General features: G+C 35.1%; 1 long non-coding RNA gene across 2 annotated transcripts in view; it reads left to right on the top strand.

Annotated features, from left to right (window-relative positions):
- The window catches only part of LOC111621844, a 64,974-nt gene that overhangs the window by 7,157 nt on the left and 37,897 nt on the right, over positions 1-19,920 (top strand). For both annotated transcript variants that reach the window (XR_002756136.1, XR_002756135.1), the window contains exons 2-3: positions 16,924-16,996; positions 19,049-19,580. This is a non-coding gene — a long non-coding RNA (uncharacterized LOC111621844). The remainder of the gene's footprint in view (positions 1-16,923; positions 16,997-19,048; positions 19,581-19,920) is intronic.

A 19,920-nucleotide genomic window follows, 5' to 3' on the forward strand; every position in this document is an offset into this window, starting at 1 on the left:
GTACACCCAAGCTGGCAGATAGCAGAAAGAAAACGGAATTGGGTAGGAAGCTTGCGCTATGATCTCCGGTCTAACCCCAGGAGACTATCCTGTCGCGTTACCCCCTGGCCCGTGTAAAATGAGCTACGGCCGGTAAATCAGGAGATATAATTTCATAGGCGAATGACTCACAAATTGGAGAACGGCTGTGTTGTCGGCTTTTCAGCATAGCAGCAGTGTCACGCGGTGATGCTGACATAAAGGGGAAGTACGTTTAGTAGATAGCACGTCGAGAAGAGGTCAAGTGTTTGAACCTGAATAACTACGTTTTTCCGGCTGGATTTAGCCAATAATTTTCTTTTACGGAGCTTCGTAGGATTAAAACAACGACTTTAATCAGTTAAATATATTTAATGCGATAACGGTGGGAGATTTAATATTTTTGCCAGTTTTATTACAGCAAGTGGGGGTCGAGAGCCAGTCATCGGAGTCTGGCGCTGAACTATGACGCTGGCAATGATGAATAGGCCAAACGCAATAGGGAGAGGGAGCGTGCCGAGATTATAGCAAAATCTCGTCCCCGGTGGCAGGACGTAAGACCATTTTACGTTTATTACAAAGTGCGGAGTGCAAGACCTTGCCAATCAAATTATTGTTACATCCCACTCCGTTCTGCTGACACGGCCTGACGCCGGGAAATTAATCGCCTTCTCCCATCATCCCTCTTGATCTATCAGCCCTATATCCGTCTATCCAATAGAGCGGACACTTTCTAAATATGGCAGAACTTGTTGCGCCCCTTTCTAGTTTTGCTTAAGAACTAATATTATTTGGCCATCCAATTAGTGGCTGGAAAGACGGTAGCAGGGGAACATTAAAACCTTCTATTTCGTCCTTGTTCTCACATCTATTACGGAAAAGTCCAGAAATGTCAGCATTATCTCGCTACTCCATCGCGACTCCAATAAAAGCCATTAATTGGGAAGTTAAGTTATTTTTCACGAAGGTTTTGTCGAGGATCTAACGATAGGATAGCTTTTAAAGCTTTCATTCCTTTTCTTGCCTTCTTCTTACAATCAACATCCGTGCCTTGCATATGAGACTTTTTTAACGCCCTATCTACCCTTCTGATAATCTAACATCTCTGACCACTCTCATAATTAATAAGATATTTATTTTATTGGTAGTAAACTTAATTACTTTTTACGGTTAACTAAAATCGATTCGTTATAAAAATAACATTTTTTTTTTCCTTTCTTTTTTACAACCAACGGCAACATAACTAAACATTTTTTAAAATTTTTAAATAATCTTTAAAACTGTTTCATAATTAAAACTTTAAAATCTTAAATCTGTTTAAAGCGCATTAATAATTAAAAATATGACAAAGCTAAGTAAATTAATTTTCTAACTTTAATTTCTCTTAATAATATATTCGGATATTTATTAAATTGTAATTGTTTAAGAGCTTTAAAATATTAAATTTTCGCCATTTTTAATCGCAAAAAGTATTTATTATATCATTTATTTAATCGATTCTTTTAAGTGCTTTCTGAATCTTTAAATTTATTATTTTTTCTAATAGTTTTCAATAGCGATTTTAAAATTTATCATTTAATTGGCCATCTTTTTTTTTTCCTTTATAACGATATATCTATTATTAGTAGAGTTGCTGTTGCTTTCATGCATTGTTCGATCCTCCCGAGAGAAAAGATAAATTTTTCTACTTAATTAATTTATCTTTAATTTATAGTTTGAGTTGTTTTTTACGCGTTTGTGTGGTACAAGTTACAATAATCTACTGTACATTTTGGTGTACAGATATCGGAATTTGATCTGGTCAGTTCATATAGATAGCTTTGCACAGTTCCTTACAGAGAGAAGCTTCGGGGTTGTTTGCTTACAGCTGCCCAGAGATCTTTTGTGTGCTGGTAGAACAAAAGTCGTCATAAACATGTTATTACATCTTATTGACATACTCTGCCCATATCCCGAAGGAAAGGTCTGTTGTTGATGCTACACTATATAGCTACAGTACACTAGATTTAAGAGGATAAAAAGAAGGTTCGAGTTACTAAGAATCTCAAATTATATTATACTCGAACAAATCTAACGGATATTTTAGGCATTTTTATGTATTCTGCCGACTGGAGTGTACGAATTGTCTGTGTGGGAGGTAGAGAAGATGCTGAATTAAGATATTTCGCCCGGTTAGTCCGGTGTGGAAAATAATTTCGGAGGTTAAGCGAGAGACTGGAGATGATTAAAAATTTCTTATGTAAAGTTAAAGTATGTGTCAGGATCTTTGGAAATGATTTAATCGTCGGCATTTATCTCCGAATGTTGATTGCCGCATCACTGGCTTGCACAGGAAGATAATGTGATGTCAAAAAGTAGGAATTTAAACATTATACGATGTCAGAGCGCATGCACCATTCAGGCTACTCAGCCACTTTGTTTATTTAAATTCCTGACCGTTGTAGGGCGAAGTGTCAGGAGTATAGAGGAATAGCAAGAATACCATGCATGCCTATTGGTGCAGCGTCGATTATCGAATGGCCTGCACATCTGCATGGCCACTGATCAAATATGCATGACCTCGAGATTGTGTGTAATCATGTGTGTAGGATGAGACTGGCAGGAGGGGCCATATTTTGCACCTACGCGTGATTAATCTCTGTAGCAAAGCGAGACAGAGGAAACTATCCATGACAAGGGATTTCGCTTGACCAAATCTCCTATTGCTGTCGTGGTCTCTCAATACCACCTTCTATAATAATTCCATCTTATATTAAAATAGTTTTTTTTTTTTATTATACATAAAAGCTTTTCTACTCTCGAGATACCAAAAAAACATATTGAATATTTAAAAAGTCACTTAAAACATTTCGTATCAGTTAACCGTTAGGAAAACATATCTTTTTTTATTTTTTAATGTTCCTTCTGTAAATAGTCTCGAAAAATAAATATCTAGGAAATGATGAAATAGCTTTTATGCGATGATAAAATATCAAAAAAGTCAACCCAGATGCTTCTTGAAAGGGGAGTTCGAAAACATTCTCATAGTTGCCTCCAGACATTTCTTTTCTGATTTTATTTGCTGAAAAGATATCGGAGAACATGAATATTGACCTTGTATCGTTAAATATTTGATCTGATATTCAGTTATGTAAAAGAGATATCTTTAAATTTCAAACTCTAAACTAAAACAATTGCTCTTGCATATGAGATCTGTTTTCCCTTTTTAATAACTCATACTGCGGATTTTTCTATGTAGTTTGCCTTCACAACTCCTTCCAACGGTGCATAATTTAAGTTTATGGAGTGACTAAAGTGATATTATTCACGCTAACTTATCTAGCAGCACCCTTTAACAATTATCTCATTAACGCCATGAGGAAATATGATGCTAAATTATGTCAAGATTAGCTTATATGGTAGTTTTTAAACTGCCCTCTTTTTGCTCGATGAAAATTATCAGTGTCGTTTATAACATTTCTTAAACAAATTAGGATATATTACGAATAGTTGAACTGCTTATATTTTATATATAAAAAAAATAAGGAAAAGTTATGACACTATCTCTTTAGACACAGTTTTCATATAAGCATAGGTCAGTCATACATCAGCAGCGACGTCACATAAGTCGAATATCAAAAACCTGTTCGAGAAATATAGTATCGAAATATGTCAGCTGTCAACCACACACTCCGTGCTCTGAAATATTAGATAGCACCGAGTAAAAAAAGTAAAATACAGAACATTTCAACACTAAACAATTGCATTTTCTCTAAGTCGGAATTAAACTCTCTGCATGAAATTTTACGAAAGTTACATATGTTACATACACTACAAGAATAATACCATTCGAGTATATTTTTTTCCTTAACGTAGTTTCCTAGGTTAGTTTAGAAACCTTATCTTTAGATGGGGTGTCAACACCTTCCTTAATGACTAGAAAGAGTTGTCTCGAAGGTGATAAGTCACCGCAAGACACAAGTGTCGAACTGACATCTACGGCCAACCCGTGATGCACGTACAAAAAAGGATAAATAGCAGGCCACCCCATAAGTTTACGATGGTGTAAAAGTTTGAAAACCATCACTAGGAGACATAATTTATGACAAAAGAGGCGAAGAACGGTTATATTGTTTTGCCTATAAGTATTTTTTTATGTATATGATTTTTACATTGTCATTCGGCCACACACATCGTTTAGTTTTAGAGTCCCACTTAAAAATTTGCTTTTAAATTCCTTTCTATTTTTCTAAATCGAAAGCTGAAACATTAAAAATAATTTCTCATTTAAATCCAGTTATCTAGTTAATGATTGATCGAATGACTACTATCTGTAAAAAAAGGAACTCATAAGTTGAATAGCATCAAAGAGACATTGATATATATATATTTATATTCTTCAACACGAGTTGCATAACAAATTTTTCTGTCTATACATAAAGGATGTATCGTTCTTATCTATATGTTGGACGTGAGATGATTTCCCCAACTGAGATAAACATAATTTATGATTAGTTGGATGGAATTTTCATTTTATACAGTAAAACTTGGCCATCATTAATACTTAGTATGTGATAAAAAAAGACATTTAATACGTGACTATCTTTCAAATATAACTTGGATAGAAATTATCACATCTAAATTAGTAAATCCGCATATTTGGATGTAAACAGGTTACTTTATATAGCTAGAAAGAAGGGAACCCATTTTGGGATCCCCGTCTTATCACAGTAAGCGCCCTTATTAAAACGTCTGAATCACCTAAAAGAGCCCCCTTAAGGAATGGGGCCACCCCTATTTATGAAGTTATAAAACTTTTATAGTATCCCAAATCATGTAAGTTTAAAAAATCCTCTATAATTATCCAGGTTAATATCAATTTTGTTCAAGTGACATGTTCAATAATTTTTATAGTCTTCTGTCGCTTTTATGATCTTTCTTATTTAATGGTTTTTATCTATAACGTTTCGTCTGTAACAATATTGACAGGTTTGTTAACTAATTCTTTGGTTTGAAAAAAAAAAATTATATTTAGAACAACAGACAAATCAGGATGAACCATTAGAAAATAGGGATTTCGCAGAAGTGGGGAGAGTTGTAGTAGTAAATGACGGGAGGGGAAAAAAAAGGAAGAAAAAAAAAAGTCCAGTCAATTAGAGTATAGCAGAAAGTCTGTGATCAGAGAGTAATTGGCGACATCGTGCTTGGGCGTGTAACCCAGAGTAGCATGAGGTTTCCAATCAGGCCAGTTTTAGACGGGGTGGTGTTTATCAGTGGCTATCGTTGGGTAATTAAAACAGTTTCTGTGGCAGCTAAGAGACGACATGGCCGCGGGCTGTAATGCCCCACCTCGCCATAGTGTCAGTGATACTCTGACCCAAGCGGTGTCACATCTAGTTAACACGAGACCCAGAAGGCAATGCTGACGGAAAGATCACTTCAAGGTCACTTTCTGCAAATAGTCAGGTGAGACCTTTTTTTTTCCAAATGCTACCTGTGCCTTTTGTGTGTAACGGTTTCCATCCACCCAACTTTTTTTCTTTGCAGCTCGGTATTCATAACGAATAAATATTCGTTTGTAACTATGTCAAATTGTCACTTGTCAATGGATATTAGATAATCATTGTACGATAATCATGATTTAATATGTCACTTGTCCCCTTTTTGATATATTTCCTGAACTACTTACTTCAATTCATATTATTTAAAATGTTCATAAATAATATATTATAATACATAAATGGACTAAAAACCTCAATTTTTGCTATTCGAGTTTCAGAGGAGAGAAAACTCGTAATTCGATACCCTGCAATAGGAGGAAAAAATTCTCTGATGAGATAATTTACGGTCGTGATTTCGCAATACATCCAATTAAATGTAGGATTTTCGATCGTCGACGTTCACTTCTTTAAGATTGAGTTATGAGTCGGAGAAGACAGATTCTCCTTCAATTCATACAGATATATGAGGTCGACATTATCAACATCCCCTACATCAATAATTGAATTTTAATGCAAACACCTTACGAATAAAGTATGATAAGTTTGCGAGTTATTTTTCACGAAAAACTCTAGAAAATTTGATAAAAATTTCTCTCGATTCGGCATTTAAACTGCCGCATGCAAGAATAATAGATATTCTTTATGCGACATACATAAATAAAAACGGTCCCGATCTTGTTAACTTCTCTCTTTACATTAGAAAAAGATTAAGAGCCGACATAGAAAATATATTTACAAGAAGTAAAGATAGTTTCTAAAAATGAATAAGTTTAGATAAGTCACTATCATTAATCTATCCGGTTCTAGTTTGGCGTGGATAACGGACAACATTAGAACTTTCTTGGACCTTGGCTGTCAACTACGGAAGGTCATGTGGTGAGGTCTAGATCTTCGGCGACAGTCCCTGCCTAATTGGTCGTTTAAATGCAGGCCAGCTTCCATTGAGGTACCACCAATAATTGGCCTGATCTGGCAACTCATAAATTTACCGCTATCTATGCTGAGCCACCTGAAGGGATTATGTCTCTTATTCATTGCCTCTCCGCTTTCTTACAAACGGATCTTGATATAAATATTATCATTCTCACTTAAACGTTAAAAAAAAAGCGAAAAAATTTCTAAGTTAAAAGGTTTTACACCTAAAAATTTCCGTTTAAAATGCCATATATTAAGATTTTAAATCGGTAAATACGGTTAGAAACCTTATTTACTGTTTCTGTCTATAATTACTCGATAATTGTCACACTTCCAGCAAACTGATTGAATTATCCAAATTCAAATTTACAATTGACAATCTGTAATTAGGCTAAAATTAAACGCGTATAATACATTTTAAGCTATTTTATTTTATTGTCTGATTCCTGTTTAAATATAGAAATATCGCACGTTATACATACTTTAGTTGTAAAAAAAAGCCAGTTTAGAAAGAAGAAAAAAGAGGGAAAAAAAGAAAAAAAAAAAACGTTCGGCGATACGTCTGAGTAAATATATCTCTCGTTTACCATCTTAAGTTAAGTTCCGATGGGGGCGACCCTGTTGGGGGTAAGGCCTACGGTGCTACTTGCCAGATATATTAGCTGCATTAGCTCACTATCTTGAGCTAGTTATCCACTTTCTCATAAAGATGGTCAGAGTTATATTTAGCTTTTTTTTCTCCGCTGACTTTACTGGTTGTTGTAAGTCACTACCCACTGCAGGCTGTCCAGATGAGTTACCTACGCGATAGGTCAGGGGGTGTTGCTTATTCAAGCAAGAAAAGCGGTCTGAAAAGAAGAAAAAAAATACGTTTAATACATTTTTTCCTTTTTTTTTCGACTTCCTTCGGTCTTAATCGCCGACGTGAGTAGCGTTTGTTGACATTACAAGGAAATTTGCATGGCTGAAAGAAGACTTTATACAGTCACGGGGATGCGTAACACATTTGCTGACATCAAAATTAAATATCGCTACATTCCAGCCGATTCATCTATTCTGCTTCTATGCCAACCCATACAAGCTGACTACAATGGTTAGCTTATTGATCTTGAACAACTAAGCGATGGCGAAAGCAATAAACAGTCCAAAGAGGTGACTACACAATAAAGAATGCGTTGCCGTTTCACAACAACACCAAAAAGATAAGAGAAACGTGTTTGCGACTTTGCATTGCTTTGATGATTGGCGAAAAGCGGTATTAAAACAGACGAGAGGTCTCGGAGAACAACTCGGGAAAGAGGCATTAAATATGCCATAGAAATTCAATGTTGGCTAAACATCTTTCTTTGCTTCCATAAAGACAATTTAACGATGCAGTTTAGCACCAACATCTGCCTCTTTCCAATTGATATTCACACGTCATATGAACCCTTATATAACTCGGATATAACTTAGTCCTTGCAATCGAAGCCGCTGAAGTATTACTCTTTAGGATATCTCACTATAAAGTCCATCAGTCTTGGACTGGATTGTCGCAGCACACGGGGGCCAACCGTCCCTCCCTAGTCTCAGCTACTTCGTTAAGATTTATAGGTATATTAAGTGACTCGGATGGTGGTCATCCATACCAATGAGTTGCATTCGGTCAGCTAATAAGACAAATGAAAAAAATACATATATAGACTACGCTACACGAGTTATGAACTTATCTATTGCTGCTACCGTTTTGGCGCTTACTTAATGATCTCCAAACGTCGAATGCATTTTTTATTTCCCATCTTCCTGCCTGGTTGCATACCTAGTCGTAGATGTCAACTCAGCTAACTCTACTAGATCTTTTGAATGAACAAAATGTCAATGATATGGGTGACTGATCTTTGTCAACAATCTTTTTCTTTTTTTCTTCTTCCCCTTCTTCTTTTAAGTAAGCGCTGTCTTTAAAGTCAGTTCTCTTAGCATTTGCGGCTACGAAGATCCACATTTCTATATTAAAACTTTAATTCTCTCAAGCATTGGCCTAAAATAGCCGAATTAAGCCGTTTAATTGCTGCAATTTTCTACGGGAAATAACAAAATTAAACGAAAGCAACTCAGACAATAGAATATTTTAAAGTAAGAATATTCATTAAAACTCCATTTTTATTAAATTATAGGGATTAACGTCAAGCTATTAATGACTAAAACACGATTTGACAAATGAAAACATAATTACTTTAACGGTATTGTTTGCCCATTTTCTTTAAGGCCCATAGAATACAACAAATCATTTCCATTGAAATAAATGGTAAATTTATGTAAATTTAATTACGCTAGCTTATCCGAAATATCATGTACGTTACAATATTTTCGAAAGTAGAGGGCATATAAGACTACTCCAGTAGGGATAAAGCATACTCATAAATAAAGTGTGCCATTGTGGGAATTATGAAAATCTCACTTTAATCCTATCAGTTCGGTAGCGACACACATAAACAGGGAATAAAATTTAGCCGCTCAAACTAATTATGAGATGTCACACAATGTGTCAGCCACGAACTTGATGACTCAGCCACACCAACGGAGACAGGAGGGAACAAATTTCTTGTAACGCTCCTGTACGTGCTACAACGTGAATATTTTGGCTTAACAACTACGGTTCCTGCTGCGTATATAGATGGGTGGATAGGTAACTCAATAGAATACAAAGAAACTAACTTCTTTTCTTGACCAAACGGCCATCTTCATGCAGATGCACACTTTCATAATTAAGAAAACCTAAGACAGGGACATTTTCTCCACAAAATCCTCACCTTGCGCCTAGTTTACACTCCACACACATCATTTTCACACTGTAGATGGCTGATTACGTAATTTTAAATAATAACAAACTTTCCTTGTCATAAAATTATATTGTAAAAAAATTAAATAATTTTTAATTAATTATATTTATTTTTTAATTACAAAAATTATTTTTTTTTATTAAAATAAATATTTTAAGATTATTTCAGTTATTTTTTTTTTTAAATCAGGAAGATTAAGAGATAAATGTTGCAGAATTTTTACCAAGAGATCAAAATCTTTCTTATGAAAAAATAATTGTAAAAATATGCGGTTACATCCGGTTTGACAGCATTTTAAAATATTAAAAAAATGATTCATAATCTATAAAAATTAAATTAACATTTTACATCGTATTTAAAGTTGTTCACCTCTAGAAAAATAATAATTAAAATTAATTATTAATTCATCAAGGAATAATATTCATGCAAACAACACTCATTGTTATTATTAATTTTTAGGTTGTTGGATGAACATTATTCATGAGATTAATTGATTAATTACGAATACAAGCGCCGTTATAATTTACAAATAAACTTTTAAAATATTAAACATTTAATTATTTAAAAAAAAAAAAAAAAAGTAAAATTTTCTCCACATTTATCACGAGAAAATTCGTAAAGTAAATTGATTTTTCTACTAAACTTTGGCATCTTATAAAATGCCGTGTAATTATTATAATGGATCGATTAAATTTATGCATGTAAAAATCTCAGTTTTTCCTTGTTTATCACCGTAATATGTGATTTATTGTAAAGAGCTATCATTATTTATCCGCCAATTCTAATAAATAAAATGAAGCAGTAACGCGCATTACCGGATTTAGAGAGAAAAAAAAAGAAAAAAAAAATGTTGCGAGGATGGTAATCATCTCGTTGGTTTATGTCATTCAACGTCTTAGCAAATTTACAGCTGTGTCCAACAAGAGTGTCAGTTCATAAGTTTTCATTCAGCCATGTTCGTACCATCAATGTTGATTAGTGCTTTGGCGATGCAGTCGACCTGTTACGAACTTCCTCAGAGAATTTCGTATCTTGACATTGATGGCTTTATAAATATGAATGTACTTCATCCTCAGAAGCTACAAAGTCAACTGATCAGTAATGTAAATTTAAGAAATGGTTCTTTTGAAGAAAAATAACGGTGACTAACCCGCATAAAATTTTAAGAAAGAAGAATTTAAATCATCAACTGTAAAAGAACTATCTGGAGAAGAAGAGAGCCTGAGTTAAAAAAAAAAGAAAAAAAGAAAAAAAAAGCATTCTCCGTAACAGAGATCAATTTAACAAACTGGATAGGGTGGTAGGGAGGGAGGCAAGAGTTAAGAATGCTGACAAGAGGCCCTGATTACCCTTTGCGAGGACCAGTTAAAATTTGATAAATCGAATTGCGACTCTATTCGTACTGGATGGGCCTAATTGGTTAGTTGGCTGAATACGTTACGATGGGTTCCTTGTCCAACAAAAAGTCTTCCGAAGATTCCAAGGGAGGGGAGGAAAAAGAAAACGTTAGTAATTTGGGTTAGGAAGGAGGGAAGAAAAAAAAAACTATTGGGAGGTCAATACAGGGTGATTAGGTCCCTGCTATCTCCATCAACCTGATAAATGACTTTATCAATACCATTCGTTCATTCGGTTATAGCCAGGTAGATGGTTTTAAATCATGGCAACGGCTTAACACCGAATGAATTTTTAATGTCAGTTTTTCGCATTTATTTTAAGTCGTTAACAGCTTGAAATTTTTAATTTTTTCGCCTTTACTTTTTAAAATTATGCTCGTCTCGACTCGAGTACCTAACCGTGTTGAGCCAAGTAATGCTATCTCTATGGATTCGCCCAGGTGACAAATTATTTAACAAAATTAAATATGTAATGTCAAAACGCTCATTAAGTGTGGAAATTGCTAGCATGGTCTTAATAGTTAAACATCACAGGTGGAAACAAGCTCCGGAACGGTCGATCAATGCTCCTGATGTTCTCTTTTATAGCTCCTGACTCATAGATTCAGTCTCCCCGGCAAATATGAATAATATCTTGATTGAGCTTTATTGGGGTCAGGACCGGAGTAATTGGCTAATTACGTGTGACGACATGCTAGCGGGAGATGGGGTGGTACACTCGGATCAATACATCACAAAAGGGAGGAGGAACGGTTGACTGGCTGGATTGATAGCTTTATAAATATGAATGCTGCTGGATGATGGCAGATTAATGTTGTAGGCTGGCTGATAGGTTGCCACTTGTCGTCGCTGCTGACGCGGTAGCGTCAGAGAAATGGACGGGAACTAACTGTGATTGGAAAGGAGCGATACACCAATCTCGATCATGGCGTTTATCCCTCCCTCGCTTCAAAGTGGCGGTAATTATGATGGGGGTTTTTTTTATTGATACCTGAACTGTGATGGAATACTTTATAAACACTGCAACTTCTTTTTAAACTGGCATAAACTGTGATGTAAAAAGTATCCAATTAAAGTTTACATTTAATCGTTAAATTTGCTTAAAAAAAGTATAAAAAGAGTTTTTCTCGTTTCCCATGCGAGATGGATGAGTGCAATTCTCCCTTTACAGCTGTACTTATTCTAGTTTATACATCTCGATACTAAATAGGACAGGTAAAAGTAGATTCGGCGCAACACATCCCATTTACACAAAATACTTCTTTGTAGAAAATCAACCTTATATACTCTAAACCAGACCTATTTTCGCAAGTACTTTTTTACTGTGTTAAAAGCAATCACAGAAAATTGTCTATCCAGTTGTTACGATCGTTACTCTCAGTTAAATTTAATGTAACCACCTGTTATTTTTAAAGAAGTAAGCTTTCAAAACGGCAATTATGCCAAAGTAACATATATATATAGAATTTTATTTTTTTAAATGTAAACTATAAAGTTACAACTGTCCGCCAGTAACGAGGAAGTTGCCGTCGTTTAAATTTTAAACTTCAGTGACGAGAAAAAGACGAGCACTCGATCAATTAAGCACTCTGACACTCGAACTATTAACCAATTGAACTAAGGAATATTCAGTTTTTAGAGAAGGAGCAATCGGAATAGTTGAAAGACAATTAATCAGACGATGCTCTAGAGACTGCATGATACGGCAACGGTGTTGACAAACATACTTCTGGAGAAGGAAGGCAGAAAAGAAAAAATGACAGAAATAGGAGATTAGTGAATAGATGACGAACGGTAGTCTCCACCCAAAGGGACCAAGAATGCTTCCACCCCTTCTTCTCCACTATGGTGGCGATGATGGATCATTTATTATTTACTGTGTTGGAACTGTGGTGCTGTCAAAGGCATTGGGGACGTCGATGAGTCCCAACCAAACAGCAGAGGATCTTGGCACGAAAGCTAATATCTATACGTCATCAATTACCGTATCTCTTCTCTGGATGTCTCTGCAACCTGCGGCTACCAAAAGTATGCAATAACACTGTCTCCTGTATGATAACTCACCATACTAAAACAAAGCAGACAACCACCTCTTCCTATCTGTCACACAATGCGAATTTTCTTTCTTTTTTATCTACGCTTTTATTTAAAAAGTATCGATTAAAATATAAATTTATAGCTCTTTTTAAATTTTTTTTTCAGTTAATCTAAATTAATTCTAAAGTTAGAACCTTCTCCAGCCGGGGTTGATTTATAAAAGGCAGGCAGCAAACTCGGCTGTATCCTAAGTCAACACAAAACAAGTATCGAGGAAAAACGGTCATAAAATGGAACTAATTTTCCGATTAGAAGTCAACTTAATGGATAAGTACTCTACCGTTGATGGGACTATGCTAAAGAAGCATCTCCCCCTTTTTACTTTGTAGTCAAGAGAAACAGCGGGAGGGAAAAAAACAACCTGATTGGAACTGGGTAAAGTTTCGAAACTTTTTTACTTTCTCTTCATTGATTACTCAAAGGTAACAGCAGAAACTTTTGCGACGAAAAATAACGTACAGTATACCCAGCTCTAGCTAAACAAAAGAGTAATTGAGACAAGTGTTGATAGTCAAACTCTGATGTCTTTTACTTTTCTAATTCCTTTTAAACTTAATAATCATTAAATTTAAAAGATTTATTAAACTTTTAAATGTATAGAATTTAGAAAAAGTGGGCAATAAAAGTTAAGAAAGAAAGTTAGTTGTCGAGCGCTTCATCATAGGTAATCCTATCCAAGTCTAACCAAGACATTGGCGTAAAGATAATCTATCGTTTCGCACCACAGAGAGACTAGTCAATAAATGGTGAACCACAAGGTAAGTGTTATCATCAGTAGCACACAACCCATCCTGTGCAACGATACAAATGGACAGGCGAACTGAAGGGATTAGTCCAGCATGTGCCATTCATAATGATGGCAGGAACCAGCCTTGGCTGGGTATTAGTACACAAAACTGATCACCTCTAAGGGATATACAGTGGACTAGACAGCTGGCGATAAGAACTAGCAGGAAGAGAAACGAAATAACGCACTTTCTACCAATGGGAGCGTGTGACTAAGTTGACTGTCATCCCTTCTTTGTTCGCAGCCATAAATTGAGGAGATTGATCTGAATACCATCGATATGGAGGAACTAAGTTCATAAGTTAGCCGTTTGGTATGTTGGCTATTCTCGACGTATCAATTTTGAAAATCTACTTTTAAATATTTAAACAGTATTTCTTCTCTTCTTATACTTTTATTCCGGCTTAATATGCGGCCGAATAGAGCAGAGGGATGGAGTAAGAGTAAGAAAACAATTGAAAAATGGCAGCAATTATCCTGACAGATAAAATCATGACGTCATATATAAATTTTTCTGTTTTCTGGATCGAGACGCAACAAGGATAGAATCGAGTTAAATAGCATCTTTTTTCCTTTCCCCACGCACTTCTCTCCCAAGGGGTGCTTCATGACGGGATGGGGAGAGCGCTATGCAAACGTGCAGACTTCGGCAGTGCATGAACTGGATGTGAAATCCATGTCAACGTCTGCAGCCGTTGTTTATTTAGTACAGGAGCACCGGTGTCAAGAGCTTTTATAAAGCTTTTCATATTGTTGGGTCGGAGAGCTATGAAAAGGGATTGGTTGATATCAGTAAGTCAACAGAATTTTCGCCCCCTTTCCGGATGAAATGAAGCTAGTGGAATTGACTGGAACCGTCATAGGATAAAAGTAATGTTAAATTGAATTCTTGGCAACATCAAAGGTCAAGTCGCTCCGAGGAACTCTCTCGCCTCGTTAATGCCTTGCAGTTTTCTGTAAATGCATCTGTTTTGTTTCTCCACTCTTCGCCACGCTGTTAATATTAGACTTTAAAGATCGAGTGTTTATTTGGATGACTATCATTTTCCGTCACTTTAATATCAACAAGCTTCTTTGTTCTGGCAGAAAATGAAGACAATTATTACTCGGCTTTAATTAAAGAAATCAACTTCTGCATCCTCGCACCAACTTAATTAGAGATAAAAGTTGGACGAGTTCAATTTTATAATCAAATATTTTACTTTATGGATTAGTCGGGCAGACAGTTTAATCTACTTTGACACGGAGGCTTTATTTTTATAAAAGAAAACTAGAACCTTGCCATTAATTCTAGTTATGATGCGGAACCAGTCGATAGATAATTCACTAAGGCCGCACTATACCGTTGCCAAACAAATCTATTTTACTCGCATTCGATATGGCTGATTTTTTCTAGTTGTGCAAATCTCGCCGAGATCAATCAAAAACTTTAACAGTTGTCCTCACCAACAGGTAACCCCCTCTGATCTGGTTTTCGTGTACGTTTGTAGCAACAAAGATTACAGAATTGTTACTTGGGCGCTGGAAGAAGTACGCAGTCTTACCAAAGCACCATTACTCTACGGATGAAATGGTTTGAGGGATCACCGAAAAAACATCATCCGTTTTAGGATAATTGTGTTGGGGTGGTAGAAGAGGACTTATAGGGACCAGGAGTATATTACCTTCAGTGATACGGTCTATACCTTCTCACCGTCTCGGGACACTAGAGGTTTGACAGGGTTGTGTCTGATGAAAGCAATCAATCATAGTTTTTTCTCGCCTTTTCTTCTCTTTCTCCACTCCATACTACTTTTATGTGCTTTGGTTTGATCTGAACTCTTGTTCTAACCAGAGATAAAATATACTTGGGGTCAGCCTTCGAATCATCTCTAAACGGGACTAAACGTAATAGTAATAAATTGAATATTCTTCACTTTTACCGTATCCTTTGTTGTGTCTCGTATTCTTCTACAGTATCCGGCTTAGTGTATAAATATAATGTAATATAAAAATGATAAAGGTGCGGGAGGGGAAGCGCGGCAGAGAATTAACATTCGTTTGGGATGCAAACAAGTCCGGAACATAGAGGGTCCCGAGAGGGCATTACATGAAAGCTGTGTCATGCCATGTCCAATTCGCAACGTACACTGACTACATTTAAAAGGTCGTAGCTCGACACATATCAGTCTCTCTCCTTCAGTCAATACAAACATTGTAAGTCGCTAGTTAATGATACTTTATACGGTTGGGCTCACGTGAAAATACCATCTGCTTTGTGACAAGTGATGCGTGAAAATGGGAGCAGTCGGATATACGCATGTGCAAGATCCCATCATCATCATATAAGTGTGGGGTGTCACCTCATCCTTCCTTCATAGCCCGTTAATGAAAATGTCCGAGTCAATCAATGAGGTGCTAGTAATTTGTTTTAAAATCCATCCCGGCAAATGTTGTTGTCACCTGTGAGGAAATGGTGTTTTGATGACTTGGATATTGCAGTCTTGAATATTTAATCCTAAACGTTGACTAAACTGACATCATCGGATTTGTCGCCTGGATGTTGTCCATTTGTCCTAACGTTGGTGTAGTTAGTCACCTCCCCAGACACAATTACAGCTAATTTCTTATTGATCGTGCCACTAATGTTAAAGTTTGCAATAGGTTAATGAAGATTCGTCTTATATCAAGTTCACTTTTAAATATTTATTGGCTTTCAGTTGAGAAATTAAAGAGACAGTTTAGCAAGTGTTTGATTTGTGTCTGCTAATTTATACAATCTTATAGCTGATAGGAGTCTTAGCACGATTAAGACTGTCATAGTTCAATATTCTACAAATTTTGATGATAATTACGTCCGGCCTCATTCATTTTCTTATCGAATATTTCTTAATCGATGTTTTATTATTGCAAGATAACTTCTACCTGCTACAAACACTTAAAGATAATTAAAAACGGGATTAAGGGATCTAACTGAAATTATCGTTCATAACTTTCCAGCTTATCTTCTCACTTTTTCTCTCTTTATTACCAATAAACTTCCACTCCTACACACTCAAAACTCATTACAATTTTTTTTATATGTAAAAATATTATTTTCAATTAATTACGTCTATATTCATTTTTTATATAATATAATTTAATGTTTCTTTCTACGAAAAGTGAAAAATAATCCGAACTCTCGTGGAGAAACTTTAAAAGTTTGATGTTTACAGCTCGCTAATTAAAAAGGTTAATTATAATTAATGAAGATTAACAAGATTTGTCCATTTTTGATTGATTTTGTCGTAGTTGAACAATAATTAATTTTAATTAATTAAGTTTTTTTTTTTAATTTATAAACATTTTTTCTTCTTGTAAAGTGAATTTGTTTTTCTACTGTAAGAAAAAAGAACTAAACTATTTTGCTAATAAAATGTTTTATTTCTTAGATAATATCTTGATGAATGACTAAAGAAGCAGTTCCGAACTAAAATATGCAAATTTTCAAACATCTTTGATCAGGTAAGCAAGCATCTTTGTTATCTGAAGTAAGAAAATCTTCCCACTCAATTTACAACCTTTATAAATTATTAAAACTAATAACGAACGAAATTACTTCTTATTAAATATTTAATATTATTTAACTCCATTTCTAATTCCAATAAAACAATTAGGTAATTTTGAAACATCCATAATTAACGAACAATAACGTATTTTCGCATTATTGCTTCATCTTTCCTTAAAATGCTCAGACTTTAAAAATTGATGGAGGATAAGAGGGATGAATTTCGATCAAATATGCTAAACTGCTATGCAGATAATGATGATGTGGATGTGTTGAAGCAAGAAGAAAGAAGCTAATTTATGATGATCGAAATTACACGCATCCTAAGATATATATATATATTTGGAGAGACAATTCTTATATTTGTGCTATTCCTGACAGAGGAGCTGCTGGAGGATGTTTGGCTTGCAGTTACGAACGTAGCGAAGAACACTGTTTATATATATTTATACATAGCTTTTTGTCAAGAGAAATTTTCTTTACGATTGTGATGATGATAAATTTCTTAACATATACAAATAAAGAGCCATATAATATAGATAACAATTATAATCAGGGCTTATATGTAAAGTACCGCGTTTATGCCAGACTTATCCAGATCCCCACGATGATATCTCTCGAACGAGATGATTCAATACGTTATATACGAAGATTTATATCACGCAGGGTATTTAGCATAGGATTTTTCAATAGATCCAGATTAAAAATGAAGAGATTTTGGCAATTGTATAAAAATACAGGGATTTTTATCATTTTATAATCTATACTTTAATGATGTAGCGTATCATTTTGCAAGGAATCTCGAATATTCTCGCGTACTATTATTGTTAATATATTAATTAAAATTTAAAAAAAATTAGATTATTTAGAAGAAAATTAGTTTAAATAAACAATATCAACTCTTACAATTTAAAACAGGGGTAAATTTCATTTTAAAATAATTAAAAAAAACGAATTTAATTTTGTTTCTCCAAGCGATTTTTGAAAGGAGGATGCGGATGGAAACTAAATTTCGGTATTATTTAGAAGTGTAAGGTTAAGAAAACTGTTTATATTTATTGGATGAACCGATTCAGCTGGTTTCTATATAGAACAAAACAAAGCTAGTGAAGATAACCGATCGTTGTATGTAAGAGAAATGGCAACACTTCTAAGTCTCGGTAGAAAGGGCCAGATGAAATATATCCTCGTATATAACTCTATGATGGACCTGTTAAGCGAATATTTTAGAAAAATCTGGCACGAAAAACAATGATTGTAGAAATGTTTAGAAAAACAAAATGCACAAACGTCGCCAAATTAAATGGAATAAAAAAACGTATGTCAATTATTTGTTCAACGTTTAAGTTTGAATAAAATATTTGTATATATAAAAAATTTAATTAAAAAGTGTTTGCGAAATGTGTGGCGCGCTTACGGAATTAATTTTAACTCATATCCATCTTTATTAATAGTAGAATTCGTTAGCATTAGCGTTGGAGCGAGTAATCTTCAACGAGAGGGATAAGGGATTTGACGTCATTGGTAGTAAGATATATCCTTAAGTTGAAACTGTTAGAGGAATCAGAGTCAGGTCAACTGGACAGCTGTGCACAGAATTCTCGTCAACTGGCAATGTGTCCCTCAGTGGTCATTTCAGCGACGCCGAAATCTGGTATCGCTATTATTCGCCATTGGTTTGCTCCATTCAATTCAGTGCGGGACTCCACATAGCATCCCGGTCATGATTTAATGGGAGATCTCGCTCTACGTGTAATCCCGCCATGGACATGAAGCTTCGTCGAGTGCTTGGTATTTACATTGCTTCCTACTTTCAAACCAAACAGTTTCAACTTCTTAATCTTCCCTTCGACCACGGGATTGTGCGAGAAGTTGGCCAGTTGTTTACCGTCCCGCTCAGGTGTAAATAATGATAATGTCGGCTACACTTTTTATTTATTAATGTAGTAAACGATATATTTTATTCATGTTTAATTTAACTGTTATTTATTATTCTATATTCCCCGAAGGATTGGCTGATAAAAGTAAGAAAGGAACTTCGTTATAAGACTCTTATAGATTATCGTCAGAAATATGAGCTCTGGGAGCCGGATCTGCTACTGGCCACAACACACAGCCTCTTTTCTACTAAGACCAGAATTAAGGTGTTATCCAGTTGCATTCCCACTAGCCGTTTCCACTAATGAAGAGCCGTACTAATTGCACTCCCCAATGTCTGAGGGAGGAAGGGGAAACGGGTTTAATCTCCCCTCCGACACTCTACCCACTTCTGGCTCCTAGTAACAATCTGCTGCTTATTCCACCTTGGCTTTATTCCCTATCGTAACAGGGACGAGAATGCGGGGGCGTATCTATCTACGGGGTTAAGATTTCCAAGAATGTCTGGGTAACAAAGGGTTGTGTCCGAACCACAAGTTGATCGACTCTGTGGTTTTGAAGTTTCCATGGCAACCGACGGATGCAGGACCGGAACGCCAAGATGAGCCGAATGCCTGTTCTGCAGGGTGGATGCTTGGTTGATTGCGACTCTTCTATTCACAGGTGTGGTTCCATTTGTTCATTATCGGATTAATTATAGTCACATAGTGTAGTAGATAGTAAAGATACTGATGAAAATTGCTTTAAACTTCGTTTAGATTAGAATATTTTAACGAAAAAACGCTAAACTTAAACAGGTTTGTATTATAGATTTTAAGAAAACGAGATGACATTCTCCTTCTTTCAAGCTTGTATCAATATAATTCATATTTTGTTTTTAACTTTCTTTTTCCAATTTAATAAATTCTTGTTTATTTATTTAGTAAATTTAATGATGATAATCCAAGTTTCTATACGGATGAGAGAATTTTCATTACGTTATGAGATTAAATTCAAATAAATA

The sequence above is a fragment of the Centruroides sculpturatus genome, unplaced genomic scaffold (assembly GCF_000671375.1).
Source record: "Centruroides sculpturatus isolate CEXI.00-Female unplaced genomic scaffold, Cexi_2.0 scaffold327, whole genome shotgun sequence".
NCBI lineage: Eukaryota > Metazoa > Arthropoda > Arachnida > Scorpiones > Buthidae > Centruroides > Centruroides sculpturatus.